The following is a 14,043-nucleotide window of genomic DNA, read 5'->3' as shown; positions in this document are numbered from 1 at the left end:
CTTCCATCCATTCAACAGCAATCACCCTCCAGATATTTCCCATGGTAACGACCCTCCCTGACGCATTATGCTGCTTTCGCCATAATCTTCTTTTACAGTAACCCTTCCATTCATTCAACACTAACCACACTCCTGTTATACATCCCTACCGCTCTGGCCAAGCTCTCTTTCCCCGGTAGACCGCCTATTTATCATTCCACTGCAGTCACCGTGCGGATGGATAAAACGGTTACCGTGGAATTAGTTTGGTTCATGGTTCATGGGGGTTTGAGGTTCCAAAGTGACTCAGGCTATGAGGGACGTCGTAGTGAAGGGCACCAGAAATTTCGACCTCCCTGGGTTCCTTGACGTGCACTGACATCGCACAGTACACGGGCCTTAAGCACTTCACCTCCGTCGAAATGCGACCGCTGCGGCCGGTATCGAACCCGCGTCTTTCGGGTCAGCAACAAAGCGCCATAGCAACTCAGCCACCAGGGCGGCGCTTGGAGTATGGTGAGAGCGGAAGAATGCATAACCACGGGATCCGTCTAGAAGGTGGTGATCATGGAAGGAGAAGAGCGCGGCGACAGCGTAGCAATCCCCTTCTGGGAGATGGTGAGGGGGCAAGGAGGAGGGTATGGTGAGTGCATAGGAACGCGCGACCGGTGAGTGGTTGCCACGGGAAACACCCGGAGGGTAGTTACCCTGCAAGGAGGAGCATGCTCACCTTAGCATGATAAGGGGATTGCGATACTGTAAAAAGGCACGGCCGGCTGGTAGCATCACGAGAACAGTGATGAAGGTGGAGGAGGGTTACCGTGTAAGGAGGAGGGCGTGTCGAGAGCGGAGGTATCCCCATCTGGGGGATGGTTGCCATGAGATGAGGAGGATATGGTGAGTGCGTTGGAAGGCGCAACAGGTAAGTGGTTGCCATGGGAAGCACCCGGAGGGCAGTGATCTCGGAAGGAAGAGGATGGCTGCCTTAGAAGGAGGGTATGACATGACTGTAAAAAGGCACGATCGGTTGGTGGTAGCAAGAGAACAGGGCGGAAGGTCGTTACCTTGGAAGGCGGAGGGGGGTTACTGCGGTGGTGAAATGCTTAGGGGAATTTCCCCAAGGTGGAGATTTTTGTAGTATGAGTGGATGCGTGGGGGGATGCCATTGAGTAATTACTTCCTCATTATATGGGGACCGTGGATGGGGCAGGGTGCGAAGAGAGCGGAGGAATCCCAATCCGGGAGTTGGTTACCATAGAAGGAGCATGGTATAGCAACAGCGTAAAAAAGCGCAACCGGTGAGTAGTTGCCACGGGAACAACCCGGAGGGTAGTTATCCTGGAATAAGGAGGTTATGGCGAGAGCGTAGGAATACGTAACAGGGGGATGGATACCCCGTGAACCGTCTGGAAGGTGGTTACCGTGTAAGAAGGGTTTGGTTTTATGGGAATTAACGTTCCAAAACCACTCAAGCTACGAAGACGCCGCAGTGAAGGGCTTCGGATAATCGACCTCCTTGGGTCCTTCAACGAGCACTGATATAGCAGAGTACACGGGCTGCCAGCATTTCGCTTCTATCGAAATGCGATCGCCGCTGCCGGGATCGAACCAGCGTCTTTCGAGTCAGCAGCAGAGCACCATAAGCACTGAGCCAACGCAGAGGCTGGAACAAAGTTGATATGACAAGGGCGGAGGTATCGCCAACCGGAGGATGGTTACATTGTAAGGAGTACAGTATGACAAGTAGATAGGGAAGCTTAACCGAAGCGTGGTTAGAGGGGAAGGAGGAAGGTACGGTGACAGTTTAAGGCGCAAGTGGAAGGTGGTTGTCATGGCAACGACTTTGAGGGTAATTACCGTGGTAGGAGAGTATGGCGAGAGTGTAGCGCAACCGGAGGTGCTTACCACGGGTACGATCCTGAAGGTGGTTACCGTGGAAGGAGCAGGAAGAGTATGTCAAGCACGGTCTGTCTGCAGGAGGGGCTGCTAAACGCGCCAACCCGAGGTGGGTCATAGGTGGCGCCACGCGTCTAGAGCGCTGGACCGGAGATTAGAGGTCGTCGACAAGCAAGGATATGCGGAAAATTAAAAAAAGCGCTCTAGAACTATGCAGATATGTGACCACGCTCATATTCTCTACCTGAGCATATCATAGATACCTTGACAGGTGCCACTGAATCTCGCGTTCGGCAGTGGTAACCGTCTAGTCAAATTTAATAAAAAGCGGCTACATATTCGTCGCTCTTTGCCCCTATGTTCTGTCCGTCCAGTTTCCGTCTGTTCAAAGCTGCACTTCTAGGACCGGCATTAGTACACGAGGTGCTCCTTAAACAATGTTCAAAAGTTCTCGTTTTCTAAATTTTAGTTTACGATATCGCCGATTTTAGCGAGACCAAGTACGCAGAGTTTTAAATTTTCACCTATAATAACAACGTAGCGACGGCAGACACATCATAAAGTAATTCTTTGTAGCGCCAGGCAGCGGCAGAGGAGCTCCAGCGCGTGCGCACAGGCGGCGAGCGGTAGGACACCCCCTACACAAGAATCGCCCTGAGGGCGCCGGGTGGCACCTCGTGTCGGTGAGGTGCTCGTTTACCTGCAGCGCGGGGACCAATCAGTGGGTGCGCAATGACGGCGCGAAAGTCTCTATTGTCCGGCGCTCCAGATGGAACGACCATTTTGACTCACCTCTGAAAATTTCACACGGTATGTTCCTGTGACAAAAAAAAAATGACGTCGATAACGGTGGAGCAATGCACAAGCACCGCGGTTAATCGCCGAGAATGTGATCACCTTCCGAAGTTATAGGGGAGACCTTTACGATGCAAGAGCCGCCGCGGTGGCTCAGTGGTTATGGTGCTCGGCTGTTGACCCGAAAGACGCGGGTTCGATGCCGGCCGCGGCGGTCGATTTTCGATGGAGGCGAAATTCTGGAGACCCATGTACTGTGCGATGCCAGTGCACGTTAAAGAACCCCAGGTGGTCGAAATTTCCGGAGTCCTTCACTACGGCTTCCCTCATAGCCTGAGCCGCTTTGGGACGTTAAACCCCATAATCCAATCCTTTACGGTGGAAGAGAGCCGACAGCACGATCTGCTAAAGAAGCGTCAGGCAAGACCTTTGACCACAGAAGGGTAGCGAGAGCAAGGACGCCTTCGGAAGTGGATACCTGGGGCAACACAAATGCATTCCTGTAGTGGGGCAGTCTAGGCGTAGCACTCAATGATTACACCGCTAATTTTTTACACTGGTGTTGATAAATAGGAAATTAGTATTGCGGTAAATTTTAGTTGATTAGCATGTAGACGAAAATACAACTCCATGACCTCCTCATGGTAGAGCATTGTACGCGGCATGTGAAGGGCCTTGGATCGGTTCCCACCGGCAACATTTGGTTGCGTTCCTTCTGCTGTGTAATCAATTATTTTTCAGGTGAAACATAATTGGAATACTAATTTTCTACTCATTATTCACAACAGCGCAGGAAACACGGACAAAAAGGAGATATATATAGACAACATAAGCGGTGCACATCAACTGAAATTTATTACAGGAAGGGAAGAATATATACATCTTTTCATCTTACAAATAACAAACATAAATGGAATCGGTATACAAGGCGTGAACTAATGCACACGTGTCCAACAACAAAAATAAAAACACTCTGGCCAGAGGAAGACAACACTTGGACGCGTCCTTAGTCGCGCAATCAATCAAGATGGGCACCCTTGAGGAAATCTAGTTCATTCGGTGACACCACTACTGAAGGCCTACTGACGCAAGTGTCTCCAGAATTATGGATGTGATAGGCTTCCATTATTTCTTTGGCCAATTGGTCCTTATGTCTAAAACGAATGGTTGTAGCAGAAAATACCGAGGTGCAACCGCATGAACGATGGTGCAGTGCGCGGTCAATGGATGACTTTGACGAGTCGTTATAGCAGGAATTAGAGTGTTCCTGTAGCCTTTTATTAACGCATCGTCCAGTCTGGCCAATATATACGGCACCGCAAGAAAGCGGAAACCTGTAAACAACTCCAACGCTGCATGAAATGAACTGTGGTCGATGCTTGACCTGACACCCACCCGTTTTACCACGCAGGCTTATGTCAGATCTCCTTGTTTGTTGTGCACAGATGCCACTCAACTGATTGGGTGCCGAAAAAAGAACCTTCACGCTGTGTTTGCCCCCTGTCTTTTTTAAACCATGGGACAGCCTATGGACATATGAAAAAACAGCAACTTTTTCCATTCTCCACTTTTTACCAATCACATGACCTTTTCACACGCTCTGGTTATGAGGTGATCCGGCACCCACTGATTTTCACCCTAGCCAACTGCTCAGACAAGCTATCATTGATCAGGTGGGCGCAGGACTTATGACCCTTTCCTGCGCTGCTGTGAACGATGAATACGTACCAACTCGCCCAATTTTTTTCACTCATCTAATCTCGTATTCACCAATACAAAAAAAATCTCATACTTTCTGTGGTTTGAAGGACTGTTGGCTTCCTTGATATGTGTGTCGTAACGGATCCCTGATTGCTCTAACCTAATTTTTAACATGAGGATTCATAGCGCACAGAATACACAGGACACAACACAAGCGCTTACTTCCACTGAATGGTCTTTATTTGGCGCTGACAGCCTTATAAAGACTTAGCTTTCTTAGGTGCAAGGCAGAGGGCGAAAGTGTGAAACTTGTGCACTGTTTGGTAGGTTTTTGTTGTTTTTTATTTTTTATTTTTTATATATTTTTAATGTTTTTATTGTTTTGGTTTTCGTCTTTCCTTGACACATCATGACCTTGACAAGATAATCATTGTTAGTTGTTTGTACCTGCGCAATACCTGACCTTTATAAGGCTGTCAGCGCCAAATAAAGACCATTCAGTGGAAGTAAGCGCTTGTGTTGTGTCCTGTGTATTCTGTGCGCTATGAATCCTCATGCTGATTACCCACTAGCCCGAACCCTGACCCTTCTAATTTTTAAATCGTTAGTCTGTTTTGAGTAACTGTTATCTTCCAGAAATCGCTATGAAATTCCAAAGTGCCTGCAACTAGGAAGCTTGTAAAAATTATTTTCTTGCTTACATCTGGTAGGACCAAGCTCTTGTCCAACTATTGCGCAATTTGATTATTGTCCCGATTATGCAAATTATTGGTACATACAGTTGAAAATTGGAGGGGACGCTTAAGCAAAATTGGAGGGGACGCTTAAGCTCCGTATTATGGGTATGACGCGATAGCGTAATGGGTTAATGTCCATACATGCGAAAGGCCATTCTCCTCCCTGCGAGTCTTCACACCACTCCTGCCAAAATGGTGAAGCGGTTAAGCGATGCTCCACTTCCCAGCGATGGTAGCTAGTGCTTCCAGCGGTGGGCCTTGTGCGGCCCAGGTTGCTCTTTCCCAGCGACAAATCATTAATTGAACTGGCACCTGCCACGGTGGGCACGTTGTTGTGATGACGCTGCAAGGTCACGTGGCCTAGGTAGTCCACCTGCCAGAGTTATTCTTGCGATTTTTGACTCACAACGATGACAACGCTGACACCTAATTTTTGGGAGAACGGGGCCTTTAACGCTACCGCGTTTTGCAGAGGGGCACGGGCGCGAGACGGAGCGCTCACGCTACGCGCGCTGCCATTAAACCATATTTCACTCTGTCGTGTCGTCGTGCGTTCAAGGTTTGCCACCGCGTTATATCTCGGTTCTCTACACCCCCGTCCTGGAGCGCGGACACCTGACGTCTGCCTTCGTCGTGGGCCGACGGTTCCGGGATCCCACCGGCCTCCTCCGCCGCACTCCGATATGAAAAGACTATACACAGCAGCACTCCCCCGCTCCGTCCCGAGCCCCGATCGTTCGACAGAAGCTCGAAGTAAAGACCCTCTCGTTGAAGCACTCCCGCCACGATGACGCAAAACAAGACGGCACCCACGCACTTGTGTGGATCCATGGGCCTGGGGCTCGTTGCGACTGCTGGCCATCAAGAATAGAGAGCCAGCATTCATCACATCATCTCACAGTGGAAAAAAGCCTGTCATTCTCTTCTGTCCGTCCCACTGACGCCTCGTCCCTCAGATCTTGACCCACTCTGCGGCCCCAGGCATTGTTATAGAACAGAAGAGCCGTGGCGCGGGATGGAGCGCTCGTGCCAGGCCTGCAGCCATTAAACCACATTTTATCATGTTACCATATCGCCTTGTGTTGATCGGCTTGCCACCTAGTTACAATATTTTGTAGAAATTTCACAACGTCATCAGCTCAATATTGTAAAAGAAGACAAAAAATCAACGTTGAACAAATAGTTCAATAGCTGTGCTCTCTGGTGGCTGTCATATGTCCAACTCAGAACCACTCTTCCCTGCCCCCATTAAGCTGCAAATTTGCCGTGCCATTTTTGGCTGACACCTGAATTACTCTACCTTTGTGTGGGGATACTAACAAAAACTGCTATACTTCAGCGTGTAGCGAAAAAAAAAAACGATACGCTGCGTAAGGTACCGTATTTAGCTCTTGCAATGAACTGCTTCAGGGCCATCATATTATCAATATTCATTATCTTACCAACTGCCTTCTCCTCTACCACTTATACTATCCTAATGAAAAATACAATCAAATTTTAAAGGTATATTAGATGCAACATCACGTTATAATATCTCTGTAAAACAGCTGCCTCTCACAAATTGGTGATTCCACGCCGCCGAATTTTCAATTTCAATTCAATTTCAATTCAATTCATTTATTTCCCACAAAATTCTGTCTGGCTGCCTAGACTAAAAGCTGTAGGTATACAGCTTGACGAGGCCCAGGCAGCCGTCACAAGGAACAGGGGCAGACTCAGTTCAAGATCGTTACATGTGCAGAAAAAAAATAAGTCACATTGTGCAGTCTCTGACACACAGTTTTATTAAATAATCTTAATAATTCTAATCTCAGTAGTCCCACATTAACACGTTAACTTTCGCGCTTAATTTTTCTACAGTGACCTCTGTTGTATTGCAGTTTTCGTTTTGCAGTTGCACCACGTGTAATTAACTTAAAATAAAATTGTTTTTTGCATTTCATGTGTCCGTTCATGGCTTGCTGTTTTGCTGCGTGTATTCGAATGGTAGCTTTGTTTTTTGTATTAAAATGTATTGTAATAATGTTGCCATTGCTTTTTTTCTGATTTCTAGTGCTAAACTCCGTTTAAATTCTTTTATTAGCAACACATAAAATTACACTATTGGCGCCCCTGCTGCCCGGGTCCTCTTCAAGCTGTCCTTACAGCTTTTTGTCATGTGGTCTATCAAACGTTGCGGATGTTGAAAAATAAGTAAACTTAAACTGAACTTTTCTTCGTCAAAACGCATCAACACAATATAGAGTGAGGACACTAGGGTACCTAAAACGTACTCTTGGTGTAGACCTCCACAAGCAACTAGTTCTAAATTACAGAATTGCAATCCGTCCACTTTTTCGAGCATGATCCGACAATTGGGAACCTTTACAGGCAGACCAAGGTGAATAAGGGAGAAATCAGTACAGAGGACAATCGTGCGGTCAATTTGCCGACGGTACCAGCGGAAATTTTATCGTCGTGCAACCGTTCTCCCTCAAGTCTTCTGCTCCTTTCTATTTGTCGTTGCAGTGATTGTTTTGAATACCGTATTTACAAGTAAATAACGTGATAACGAGAGGGAGTAGTTTGCGTCCGTAGGAAAAAGAAAGAAAATTGCTATTACGATTATAACGCGAGCTCAATATTAAAACGCGAGCTTGGAATTCGAAGTGCAGCCATAGTCGAGGGTGCCAAAAATAATGACTGGACGCACACAAAAGAGACACGAGTACATGTGGCCGGTTTTAAAATCACATCTTCATCTATAGAAACTTCATACAGTTCTCTAGGGGGCTGGAAAAAAGGCACAGACACGCCTGACAAGTGTCAGCTCCCCAATTCTCCATTGGGCACAACACTCAGTCTATCAACATACAGAAAAGTAAAAACGAGCAGAGCCTAAGTACAGAAGCTGGTGCACAACCTGAACGGGAAGCCGTATATAAAGAAAGAGTTCATACAACCGCACTCAGGCAGAAAACAAGCACGATGAAGGCACTGATCAAGGATTACAAGCAGAAAAAGTTGACCGTAGGTCTGCCACTACATGTTTTGGAGTGACAATAAATATACAAAAACATTATTTCTATACGATTGCTGTGAAACACTTTCCTTGAGCATGACGAATACATCAGAGTGATTGTTTGAAAGTGAGATATTTGATATGTCAGCTTCTGTTTGCCATAATTTGTGCGCACGTTTTCTTTTGTGGAAATTTCATACCTCATATTGCAGAGATGTTCCTTGTAGAGGTGGTTTCGGAAAAGGGAGCACAACCGAACTGAATTTGTTCAAAAATGGTTTGGTTCGGTTTATAGGGGTTTAACGTCCCAAAGCGACTCAGGCTGTGAGGGAGGCCGTAGTGAAGGGCTCCGGAAATTTCAACCACCTTGGGTTCTTTAACGTGCACTGACATCGCACAGCACACCTGCCTCTAGAATTTCGCCTCCACTGAAATTCGACCGCCGCGGCCGGAATAAGATCGAACCCGTGTCTTTCGGGTCAGCAGTCGAGCGCCACTACCACTGAGCCACTGCGGTGGCCGTTTAAAAATGGTTAACGCTGATCTGTTTTTAGATCCCATTTGAAACAGGCAGGACTAGATGCTCGTTGAAAAGTATGGCAGAGTGGCACAGATAATGTGCGTTCTCAATAAGGCGCACAGCTTGCTTTTCTAGGATGCGTATATTTTCTAGATTTGTTTCTGTTGTTGTTCGTCACACAAGAAGGGAGTAATAGATTCGAGAATATACCATTGTAGAGTAAAGCTGCTTCTTTAACCAGGTAGGCAAAAGTTTCCGTACTTTATAAATGAGTCCTATAGCCAACTAGATCTCTGATCGGAGGTTATAAACGCGGAGAGATCAATTTAGGTTCTCATGGAAGAGGACTCCAAGCAATTTATAGTACGTTACTAGTTAAAGGGTTTTATGCTGGGATTTAATTACGATTTCTCTTTCGATATGTTCGTTTCGCGGGTGAAGAAATATATATATATAGTTTGGTTCGTATTAAATCGATGTTCGTTCATCTGAAGCCATCGGGAAAGATCTGTTAACCTTATGTTTGCTTTCTTTTCAAGGACATCTAAGTCGTTTCCCTAACAAATACGTTCGGGTCGTCAGCATATAGAGTTATATCTGGTGCAGGAGGTGCATTGATAATGTCGTTTATATAGATGAGAACCAACTTCGGACCAAGTATAGATTCCTGGGGCACTCCATAGCTTATATGGCCTACGCTTGTATGCTTGATTTAGCCTGGTTGATACATGTATACTGATTCTTATTTGTGAAATAACTGTTGGATAATTCAAGTGTAATTCCTCTAACTCCATAATCAGATAACTTTTGCAACAGAATATTATGCTGAATAGAATCAAATGCCTTCTTAAAATCGAGAAATACTCCTACTCTATATGAATGCTTTTCTATATCTTTAATTATTTTATCTTTTGCATTTATCAGCGCCTTTTCCGAAATTTTTGTTCTTGTTCGAAACCATACTGCTGGGCCTTGATAATGTGATTTTAATGGTAATGCATTTCTTGCCTCATGGATGGCGGGATCACGAGATAAAAACCATAAGAATGCTGTTAATTGTAAGCATAACTACGTAATTAACAGGTAATAAAGAAATAAAGTAACAAATATAAAAATATTGACACTAATAGTTAGTGGTAGTAATGGTAAGTGACAGTAATAGTGACTGTAATACTTTGTGTTAGTATAGTTAGTGACTGTAATAGTTGATGATGATAGTGAATTTTTATCGCAAGGGCATCGGCGGAAAAAGAGTGCCATGCCACAAGGCATTTTTCGTTTTCTCAAGGTGGGGTCAAAGACCCCACCTTGAGACAGTAATAGTTGCTAATAGTTTAAGCATTGTGCGTGTCCCCATCTTCATATGTCTAATTCATCATCATCTCCCATCGTCGTCTTCGTCGCGAACGCCATTGCTGCGGCTGGCAATAAACCATTCCCAACCTCACACGTAATGGAGGTGGCTCTTGGTCCCCCTGTACATATCTTTTTTTTTTAGTTGCAATATAACCTATGTACCTCTCCGTAGCCCCCTGGAGCTTCGTTTTGGTCGCCGTCTGGTCGGCACACCTGCCCCGATGCAGGACGTTCACCTAAGTTGCTCCCCCACGGCCGCCGCCGGCATGTTACCTCTCGGCCCTGATCCTTTTGCTGGCAGCCTGGGACCCACTGGAACCCCTACAACACAGCCGCCGGCCCAGCCCGCTTGGACGGTCAGCACCCGGCAACGCGAACCTCGAGTTTTCGCGGGCCTTCGTGGCGACGACGTTGAAGACTGGCTGCTGCACTACGACCGCGTAAGCGCTTTCAATCGCTGGGACGCTTCGATGAAGCCCATCAATCTCTGCTTTTATTTGTCTGATGTGGCAAAGACATGGTTTCTCAACCATGAAGACGCTATTCCCCCACTGGTCTCACCTCACGTCGCATATTCGCCGCATCTTTGGGACCGTCAGCGATGGCCCTGCAGACGATAAAAAAAATTTGGACACTCGCGTTTAGCTTCTAGGAGAGTCTTACACATCCTACATTGAGTACGTGCTCGTTCTCTGCAGCCGTGTGAAGAAGGCCGTGCCTGAAGGCGACCGCGTTCGCCTTGTCCAGAAAGGCATCGGCTCGTTCGCCTTCACTGCTCTAGCCGCCCAGAACTCTCCCTCATACTGGACATTCGCACCACCTGCCAGCGTCTTGACGACCTGCAGTCGAACCGGCTTCAAGAAATTGGGATTCTCGCCCTTCTACTGAAGCAGACTTGCGCATGCTCATTCGCTCTATAAAGAGCTTCAGAGCGACATTTCATCGTCTGCCGCCAATTTCCCACCTCCTTCTCCTGCCTCCACTCTGCGTGACATAATCAAGGACGACCTGGCGTCCTTCGTGCGCCAGATTAGTCAACAGCCCGCCTTTCTCACGCTGCGTCCCAACGTATGCTGAGGTTACAGCGACACCATCGTCCCCTTTTCTTCAATCCCGTTCTGAACTTGTGCAGCACAACCACGCCGCTCTTTCTTAGACCTTTCTGCCGCTGCTTATCCTTCTGTGAGGCTTCCGTGTCCACGTCCTCCCCGTCCCGTTTGGTTTTACTTTTTAAAAATTTTAAATTTCCTAGATGATGCACTCTTACTGCTTCAGTCCTCAACTTCGCCCATCCTAATCCTTGGTGATGTAAATATAGATACAATATCAAGCAATGAAAAGCACAAGAATTTCAAAATGTCCGGAATCTTCATGCCTGTACCAATGCCATACGACTGCCCAGCAGGATTACTCGCGACACCGCTACCTCCAGACAAGATCAGACCATTTTATTTCCTTTCAGTTGAAAGTAGAAGACGAGGCAAAAGGCATGGAGCCTGACAAGGCCTCGACTCCCATCTTTAGTTCGGAGCAGGCAAAACTTCAATACATTGCAGGGATTTCTCCTGATGAAACGGTATACACATAGACATAAAATATAATGTTCAAAATGCTGGCTGTCGATTGACGCAACGTTCGAAAGCACATCAGAGGATCCGCGACAACACACTGGCGAGAAAAAGAAACCGCTGGATAACACGTTGACAGAAACATGGAAAAAAGAAGTTTTTCGCAAGAGTGGTGATTTGCATGGGCATATGAGTGCAGCTATATACATAAGATATCATCAGTGATCATTAGGAATGCTTTGTACTGTAGTTTGAAGTGCTTAAATGGCAGCGTAATATCAATGTAGGACTCATGATGGTTAAATAACTTTGTTGCTTGATAATCAACATCCTGTATCCCATAATTTGTTCTCACTTTTCTTGTTTTATGTGTATGAATTCGAAAGCTATAGTGTGGTGATATATCTGTAAATCTAGTGTAAATTGTTTTATGGATTAATTGCATCAGTTTAGAGTAATACACTTTGTTGGCCGGTAATATATCATGTCTTAAGAAGAGTGGCTGGTTTGGTAGGTCACGTATTCTACCTCTATAATTCTCAAATAGACGTAGAACGCGTTTTTGCAGTACGAGCAGCCTGTCGTAATTTCCTTTAGTCGTAGTGCCTCACACTAATATTGCGTAATGTAGCCGTGAGGAAAATAACGTATAATATAAAGTCTTTTTCAGCCAGAGAGGGATAAGTGGAGCTATACGGCTCATACAGCCCACAGCACGGGAAAGATCAGTTAGGAGGTGATTAATATGTGGAGTCCAGGATAGATCTTCACTGGACCACACACCTACAAATTTCTGAAAATGTACCTGTTCAATGTGTTCCATTCTGAATTTAAGTGTGAGGCTTTCTTTAGTAACTTTGTTGACTGGTTTGAAAAGTATGAACTTTGTTTTACGCGTATTTAGTTGCAGAATATTGTTCTCGAGCCAAATAGATAGCTGAGACAGGTAAAGATTAGCTGCTTTTTCTAGGTCATTTGCGTGTTTACCTGTAAAAAATAAACTAGTGTCATCAGCAAGGACAGTTATATCAGGTGTGTACTTAACATCTGTGATGTCATTTATATACAACAAAAAGAGCGTGGGACCTAGTATGGAACCTTGAGGTACTCCTAGTTTTATTTCTAAGTTTTCAGAGTGCTCTCTATTGAGGTTTATGAACTGGTATTTTAATGACAAATAGCTTTTTATGAGGTCTGATGCAACGCCTTGAATTCCATACCCGTGAAGTTTGTGAAGCAAAATTTCGTGGTTGACAGAATCAAAGGCCTTCCGTAAATCAAGAAAAATTCCCAAAGTGAACATTTTTGCTTCAAAATTTTTTATAATTAATGATTTTACATTGACCAGGGCTTCTTCAGGTGTCTTGGTTTTTTGGAACCCGAATTGAAATGGTGATAGATGTTTGCATCACGGACACGTATTGTAGTCATGCTACTTCGGGTGTTATAATCAATGATATTAGTGATCACCTGCCAATTTTTTGCCTCACTTCTTCAGCAATAGAAGGCGATTTATATCCTAGAAAGTTTATGTACCGTGCAATTCACCAAGAGAGCCTTCAGAGATTCAGAGCACTTATTGAGCTAGAATTTCGGGAAGATGTATATGAAGAAACCAACGCCAATATGGCCTACAACGCATTCTTGAAGAAGTTTTCTAAATGTTATAATGCAGCCTTCCCATTGCAAGAATGTGATGCAAGGAGCAAGAAAATAAAGAAACCATGGATCACACGTGAATGGTACAAGAGAATAAGGCAAAAGAACAAAAAGTACCACGAATTTATAAGGTGCAAAGATTTAAGCATACTCGTGGAGGTCAGGAAGCTTAGAAATCAATTGAATTCCGATTTAAGAAAGGCGAAGAACACCTATTATGAAAATAGGTTCATGAATGTTCAGTGTGATTCTAGGAAAGTATGGGGCATCATGAACGAAATAATGGGTAAAAGGCGTCACCAACAAGACATGATAGACATTTACAAAGACGGCGTTCGGGTTCCAGTAACAGAAGTTGGTGAAGAAATGAACAGAAATTTCAGTACCATAGGCTCGTGTGAAGAGGCTCAAGCAGAAAAAGGCAGTGTAATATCAGAGAAGCAACTCGAATATCTTATGCTTGTACCAACGACACCTACTGAGGTATATGAAATAATTCAAAGTCTATCGAATTGTGTCGCTGCTGGAGTAGATGGCATAAAAGCCCCACCCATAAAATACGTTGCAAATACACTTAGCCCGATATTGTGCGATATTATAAATAAGATGCTCCAGACTGGAGAATTTCTCGGGGAACTAAAAATTGCTAAGGTAACTCCTGTGTATAAGGGTGGCAGAGTAACCGATGTTAACAACTATGGGCCTATTTCGGTTCTACCAGTGTTTTAAAAAATATTCGAACGTGACATCTACGTCAGGCTCTTGAGTTTCTTTGAAAAGCATCATATAATTAGTAGTGCTCAGTATGGATTTTAGAAGAATAAGTCTGCA

General features: G+C 45.2%; 1 protein-coding gene across 1 annotated transcript in view; it reads right to left on the bottom strand.

Moving 5' to 3' along the window:
- Positions 1–14,043, bottom strand: part of LOC144108584 (prolactin-releasing peptide receptor-like) — a 190,718-nt gene that overhangs the window by 38,748 nt on the left and 137,927 nt on the right. The gene's annotated exons all lie outside the window — the stretch shown is intronic.

Source organism: Amblyomma americanum, chromosome 1 (genome assembly GCF_052857255.1).
Source record: "Amblyomma americanum isolate KBUSLIRL-KWMA chromosome 1, ASM5285725v1, whole genome shotgun sequence".
NCBI classification, from domain to species: Eukaryota; Metazoa; Arthropoda; class Arachnida; order Ixodida; family Ixodidae; genus Amblyomma; species Amblyomma americanum.
This window is presented reverse-complemented; position numbering and strand designations above follow the sequence as displayed.